Below are 7,115 nucleotides of genomic sequence, written 5' to 3'. Positions count from 1 at the left end.
ACGCTGGTCCCGTCCGGATCCTGGGAGAAGAACAACACAAGCACACCACTTGATCACGGGGACATGGCACACCCCTACCCCTACACTCACCCCACTCAGGAAACCGGGAACTTTCTCTAAATCAAGGCTGACAAATGGGCCGATGATTTGGTCCCCCTCAGTTCTCACCAGCTTCCTATTCATTTTAAAATGTCCCTCTTCCGGCTCTCCTTGTGAACTAAGGACAGAAATGACAGTGACCAGCCGTGTGAAAATCCCATACTCCACATGTGAAGGTAGGTGCAGACCAACAAATAGGAAGATACCCTTTCTGAATGTAGAGATGCTAGTCGAATGTTGTCTCCACATCACTTATGCGGATCCACAAAAAAATGGCTTTTGCAGCCACACTTGCAATTTGTGACAAGTTTTGCACATCATTAGGATGAAGGGAGCATATGCAGCCATTTGTTGGCATAAGCGGGGGTGTGTGGCTGGATGCGGGTGCTTACTGACAACCAAACCAGACCCCAGAAGCTTGCAAGTTCTGCTGTGGCTCGGAGCCATCCACGAACCCAGGTGAGGTTTTGGCTCCGTGAAGAGGTAACTCGATCCAAGTTTTAAGCAAAAGGGAATTCTCATGGTCAGGAGCAGACGGATGAGGTAAATCACATGAAATCGGCCTAAATTTGTCAACAGCCATCAGCAAGGTTTCTGCCATCGACGTCCAGGATTCTGGTTGTCTATTGCTGTATATCAAACCATCCTAAAATTCAGTAGATTAAAACTACCATTTCATGAGATCTCATGAGTCATGATTTTTATGGGTCGGGAATTCAGGTGGGGCTTGGCCAAGCCGCTCTGTTCCACATGGCACCAGCCGCAGCTACGCGGAGGCATTCAGCTGGCAGGCGGGCTGCTCTGAAGGGTGTGAGTTAGGCTGACTCGCATGGCAGGCTCGTGGGTGGGTCAGAAGGCTGGGCTCAGCGGGGACTGTGGATCAGAGAGCGAAGTCTCCAGCGCATACGGCGGAAGCTACATGGCTTTTTTATGACCCAGTTTGGGAATCTAGGGGTCACTTCTGCCATCCTCCTTGTCAAAGCAGCCACAGCAGATTGAGGGGAAAGGACTTAGACCCAGCCCGCTCAACGGTCGGTGTGTAAAAGTGCAACGTTCAGTTTGGGTTGGAAGCAAAGAAAGGAAGTCAGAGCCTGCAGGCTTTCTCTGACTCCAAGAGTGTAGCTGCAGTCACTTTGCCAGAGGATATGTGACCTGGGTCACAGACAGAGAGGAGACTGGGAAAGGGGAGAACTGGCATGGCTGAAATCTCAGCTCTCCTGATGGTGCTCCCCGCTCTCCTCATCGTGCTCCTGCCAAAATCCCTGCTCTCCTGACAGTGCTCCCTCCTTCTGGCTTTACCCAGCCAGCAAACAGCTCTGCCCCTGGCGCTGCAGTCATGACTAAAGAGCTGAGTGAGGGGTCTCACCTGCTCCAGGACACTGGTACTCTGGAGCTGAGAAAAAGACAGGCCAGTGGAGAGGATTTGGATGATTTGAGCGAGGTGCAAATCAAGCAGGAGACCGAGGAAGAGGGCCTGGTGTTGCTCACACATGAAGGATCTGTAGCTGAGGTGAGGCTCCATGGGGCCGCGTCAGCAGGGCCAGATGCCTCCCCCCAGGCAAGGCCACCCTGTGGGCTTCGATCCCGGTGCTCCTGTCCAGTCCTGGAGAAGAGAATTGGCACGATCTCTTACACATCTGTGGATCCATGCCTGGCAGGGGTGTGTCCTCAGAAGACGCCAACAGAAAATAAACTCATCAATTTAATGCTCGTTTTCCTTCTTCCTTTCTTTGCTTCCTCCCTTCCTTCCTGCCTGCCTGTCTTCCTGCCTTTCTTTCTTTTTGACTTTCTTTCTGTCATTTTCTACATTAGAGACCTAGAAGTAGACTGCCTGGGGCGGGGGGAGGGAGGGTGGTAATGAAAGGAAGGGAAAGAAAGGGACCTGATGCTGCCAGAAACAAGTTTCGGGCCTTGAACTGTGGCCCAGCCCAGTGACCAGGAGTGGGCTGACCCCACAGAGACACCTCAGCCGTCCTCTCTTCACCCGAAGTGAATTTGAAATGTTTGACACGGTCCTGAAGGGACTAATTATTTCCTTCCAAATTTGCATGGATTTGAATAAATAGCTGGATGGATGAAATTAACATTACCTGGGAACCCTGTGCTAACACATCCTAGGCGCTTTCATATATACCAATCCACCAGTCCCTACAAAAGCTCCAGGGAACAGGTGCACTCATCCTTCTATTGCCATAGAAGAAATTCTGAATGAGTTTAATGAACACTGAGATTTGACGACTTTGAACCACTGCTCAGGCTTGGCGGGGGGTGCAATCCCCATGCTCTCCCTTATGTGGCGTGAACACACAGAAGCAATGCAGGCTCCTCCCTCACCTCCGGTCCGTCAGCAGACAGGTCCCAACTATTCTTCATTCTCAGAGTCCTTCCATCACTCGCCCTGTGTCAGGGTCTTCCTTGTTTTGTCGTTCATCCTTTGTCACCTGGGCTATTGTGCCAGTGTCCCGGCCAGTCCCGTCTCAACGCCCTCCAGTCCCTCCTCCATGCCATAACCAGAGAAAGCTGAAACACAGAGCTGAACAGATAAGTCTTTTGCCCGTGAAGTTTCAATCACTCTCACAACTTACAGAATAATTTCCAATCCTGAAGCCAGGTATTCAAAGTGGCTAGAATCTCCTCCTAATCAGCATGTCCTATATTACCTACCACTCTGCCCTTTCACCACTGGTTTGCAAACCAGAGGCTACAAAACTCTGAGTATTGTTCTCGGAGAAGAGAGGAATTCTATGTAATATTTTGAAATTTTCTATTTTTGTGTCAGAGGTGATCTTTTTTATTTAATTTTTTTAATGTTTTATTTATTTTTAAGACAGAGAGCATGAGTGGGGATGGGGCAGAGAGAGAGGGAGACACAGAATCTGAACAGGTTCCAGGCCCTGAGCTGTCAGCACAGAGCCCGACGCGGGGCTCGAACTCACGAACTGTGAGATCATGACCTGAGCCTAAGTCGGACGCTCAACCGACTGAGCCACCCAGGGGCCCCAAGAGGTGATCTTAAGGAAAGACAGTGAGAATATCCACCTTCTGATCAATCCTACCTCTCTTTTTTAATCTCTGCATTATTTACATTTGTGTTGGCAATCTCTGATGTTGGATGGACAAACCAAGTGACACTTTTCAACTTTTAATGCAGAGTTTCTCAAACAGGGGTCCCAGGGCGCTTGCTCATGGGTCCTCAAATTCCTCTCTACATCCCAGCTGTGGATCAGATCACAAATTCCATTTTAGCCATGCCCCTATTTCATCACCTCGATTCTCGTTCCCCCTTTGGTTTAGAATGCCTTTCCACATCGTCCACACTCAGCTCCTGCCCACCACCATCCCTAAGCCACATCATGTGTATGACTAGGGACAGCACGGCATAGAGCTCCAGATATAAAGACTCTCCAAGCTAGAATGCACATTGTAGACCACCCAGTTTATTGCACTTCACTTATAGATAGGAAAATCAGGGCCCAGAAAAGAGAAGTAACAAGTCTAGGTCTAGGATGCAGGCCTCCTGACACCATATATGGTGCTTTTTTTTCACATCTGGCAACATCCTGATCACTTTCTGTAAAGTTTTCTCATGCATTTCTGCATTGAGTCTCTAGAATGGCTGAATGAAGAGCAAATCCTTAGTTGCCCTATAACCACGGTTGATGGAGCCATAAAGCTACAGTAATTACCTAACATGTTCATATGTCTGAAGCACTACAACGGAATATCTCAAGGGAGCTACATGCTGGAAGCATTTAGAATGTCCAAAGCATTTTGCATTAGACAATGGAGGCTGCTCCAGTTAACGCCATTCAGATCCATCCACTCTTGAGAAGCCCACAATCATACGCTGATTTACTGAATCTACTATAAAGGTCCCAAATCAATTTTTAAACATTTCTGCAAACCAGGACATTACATAGAGGCAATAAAGCAGTTAGTTCGGTGCTCTGAACTTAGTAAATATTCAATAAATGATCTGAATGAATGGATGCCCCATGGACTAGAACCTAGGACACCTGAGTTCCAGTCTTTCTTCTACTAACAGGTCATAAGGTCTTGGGAAAATCACTTCTCCTCACTAAACCTCTATCTGTTCATCTGTAAAATGGGGCATTTGGACCAACTCATCTTCTCTGCAGCAAATCCCTTGCAGCTCTAGAATTCTACAATTTCATGAAAATGCTAAATCCATTTATACTATTGATGTCAAAGAAAAAGGAAGGTGAAACTAGTATTGGTTAAGTGTTCTTATTTTATGCTTCATTGCTTATTTTATGCATTATTATATTTGCTTTCCGATCTCTTACATATTTTAATTATCATAACTAACTTTCGAAGCAAATATCAGCATGTTCTGTTTCTACACTTCGGGGAAACTGCAGTTTTATTAACTTGAGAAGACTTCAACTTCTAGTCTTGATAGAATTACAACCACTTTAAGACACTGGGAAATACGCAGTGTAAAACTGTAATTCCCAAGAGAAAAGATCAATGAGCTGAGCCTTAAAGTAACTCTGGATTTATGCTGGGAGGCAATTTCCATCTGGAAATCACAAGCGTAGTCTAGCAGCCTTGCTAAGCAGGGGAGACAGAGTCCAGAGACTGGAGAAGACTGAGGTGGCTAGGAGTTGAGGATATCAATTCCAGAAAGGAGAAGAGATACACAGAAAAGAACATCATAAATCTGCAGAGATATCCTCTTGAGTCTGCTGCGTATTAGGTCATGGGTGTATAAAGTGAAATTCAAGAAGACCAGGCAAAAGAAATGACCAGAAAATAGCGGTAAGCTGAACAACCCAAAGCTCTCTCAAGGTGTGGAAATGGTTGTGTACCGACCAAAGTGGAGAGTCTGTGGCAACACCTGGAGCATTCAATGGAGAGCCTAGAGGAGTTACACCTGAGTAAAGTGGCTGACCTATTCTTGGAGTGACGGTTACTCTGGACCCTCCATAACAAAGCTTAAAGACAGGGCTCAAAGGGATCAAACTATTTCCTGAATAAATTAACTGCCTGCCAAAACAAAGTCTGACACCTTTAAAAGAAGATAGCAAAGTCCAAATGCTTAACAACATAGCTACACAATGTCTACCACATAATAAAAAATTATTAGACATATAAAGAAGCAAGAAAATGTTCACCCATAACCAAGAGAAAAAATAAGTCAATAAAAACAGACCAGTAACTGACAAAGATGATGTATAAGTATTTAAGTGACTAGATAAGAGCCAACAAAGAGTGAGTAGAGAATCCAAACTCAAACCCAGGTCTCCTGACACTTTTGCATAGTACTCTTTCCATGCATGTGTTCACCGGTCTCTCTGCATCTGTGGCGATTCCTAAGGTTTTACCATGACAATCCCAAAGCAATTTTCCTATACTTCTGGTCTTCACTCTGGTTAGAACATCTCAGAAGCTTGCAAAGATAAACACAGATATGAAATCTGTGACGGCCAATCTCTGATCAGGGACCAGCACAGGCCAACCTCATGGACAGATTTCAACAACACTGCAACAGGGCTCTCTTGTCTCTCCCCAGACAATCCTATGACACTCACATTGGAATTCCCCATAGCCACTCCTAGGTCATATCTCTGGCTAAAGGAACTCTACAGTAGGGGCTGTGTGGCTCAAGAGAACGTTGGAAACAGTGTGTGAATGGCAGGAGCCCATACCAGGGAATGAGGCCTCAACTTCACCTCTGAGTTGGCCAAAACTTAAAGTAGGAGTAAAGGGGAACACAGAAAGTGTCACAGGCTGCTGTCAGCCTTCAGAAAGGTGCAAGGCCCCCTCACCCCGATGCTGGGATTGCACTCATGGGTGTACTGCCTACGAGTGTTTGTGAGACAATGGTTTGGGGAATACAGACACAGGGTCACCTCCCAGGTTGGGGGTGCAGTTTTCCTCCCTGCAATTTACTACATAGGCTGTTACCAAAGCAAATATCAAAGCCCTGCAATTTGCTAATTACAGGCGGGATCCTGGGCTTGTGGGCCCAATTAACCACTTGTTCCTCATTTTCTCTGTGTGACCCGCCGGCTGCACCCACAATTACCCACTTGTCTTTTAACTCCCCTGAGAGCTGGCTGACTCACCTCCAATTCACTCCCACTATCACCTCCAGATGGCCTTTGGTATCTTTTTGCTTTCCAGGTTCCCCCCACTCACCTATTATCTCTCTCTGCATCAAAGGCAGACGTCTGGTCTCCCCGTGTTGGGGCTCTTACGTGATTTCCTGAGTTTGCTCCTTGCCTAGACTTGAGCCTACAAGGCAGGAAGAACTCCTGTTGGTCTGGGCATCTTGCCTAGCTCACCCAAGGAAGCTCAGGACGCTTTGGCCACATCCAGCCTCTGCCCCCAGACACAGAAGGAGTAAAGAAAGTTACAGCTTCTCTGGAACCTGCCCACTGCCAAAGCCCTTGCCCACACTCTCCATCAAGGCATCCCTGGCTCCCTACCTCATTCGGGGCTGGATCCAGGGACACTCAGTGCCAGTCCTAGGGAAGGAGGTCCCAGTAGCTACCGGCAGTAGTTCTCCAGGGAGACGCAAGTCAGAGAAGGAGAATGACTTTCTCATGACCTTCTGCTTCATTAGGCAGTCTACCTGGCAAGCAAAAATTTCCAGTAAACTTGTTGATGATTTACTATGTCAGTGGTTCCTATCTTTTTTTTGTGTCACAGGCATTTTTGAAAATCTGATGAAAATTCTGACCCCTCTCCAGGAAGACAGTTTATATTCATTCATTCATTCATTCAATCATCCACCAAATATGGGGCACCTACGTGCTGGGTACTGTTGCAGGGATTAAGGAAACATCAGTGAGCAAAAATAGACAAAAATTCTACTCTCATGGAGCTTACATTCTAGCAGGAAAAGATAGGGAATACATAATAAATGTAATAAGTAAGTATACAATTTGCCAGCAAGTAAGTGCTATGGACAAAGAGAAATTCCAACAGGGTAAGAGAAGTATCAGCAGGGAAGAGGTTGCGTTTTTATTATGTTTATGATTTTCTTA

The 7,115-nt window shown here is 46.4% G+C and overlaps 1 long non-coding RNA gene across 1 annotated transcript; it reads right to left on the bottom strand.

The window, feature by feature from the left end:
• Positions 1-2,270: 2,270 nt before the first annotated feature.
• On the bottom strand, positions 2,271-6,856 carry LOC123576116. Its single transcript, XR_006701173.1, has 2 exons — positions 6,555-6,856; positions 2,271-2,619 (listed from the first exon to the last, which is right to left on the bottom strand). It is a non-coding gene; the product is annotated as an uncharacterized LOC123576116 (long non-coding RNA).
• Positions 6,857-7,115: the final 259 nt, after the last annotated feature.

This window comes from Leopardus geoffroyi, chromosome C2 (assembly GCF_018350155.1).
Source record: "Leopardus geoffroyi isolate Oge1 chromosome C2, O.geoffroyi_Oge1_pat1.0, whole genome shotgun sequence".
Taxonomy (NCBI): domain Eukaryota; kingdom Metazoa; phylum Chordata; class Mammalia; order Carnivora; family Felidae; genus Leopardus; species Leopardus geoffroyi.
This window is presented reverse-complemented; position numbering and strand designations above follow the sequence as displayed.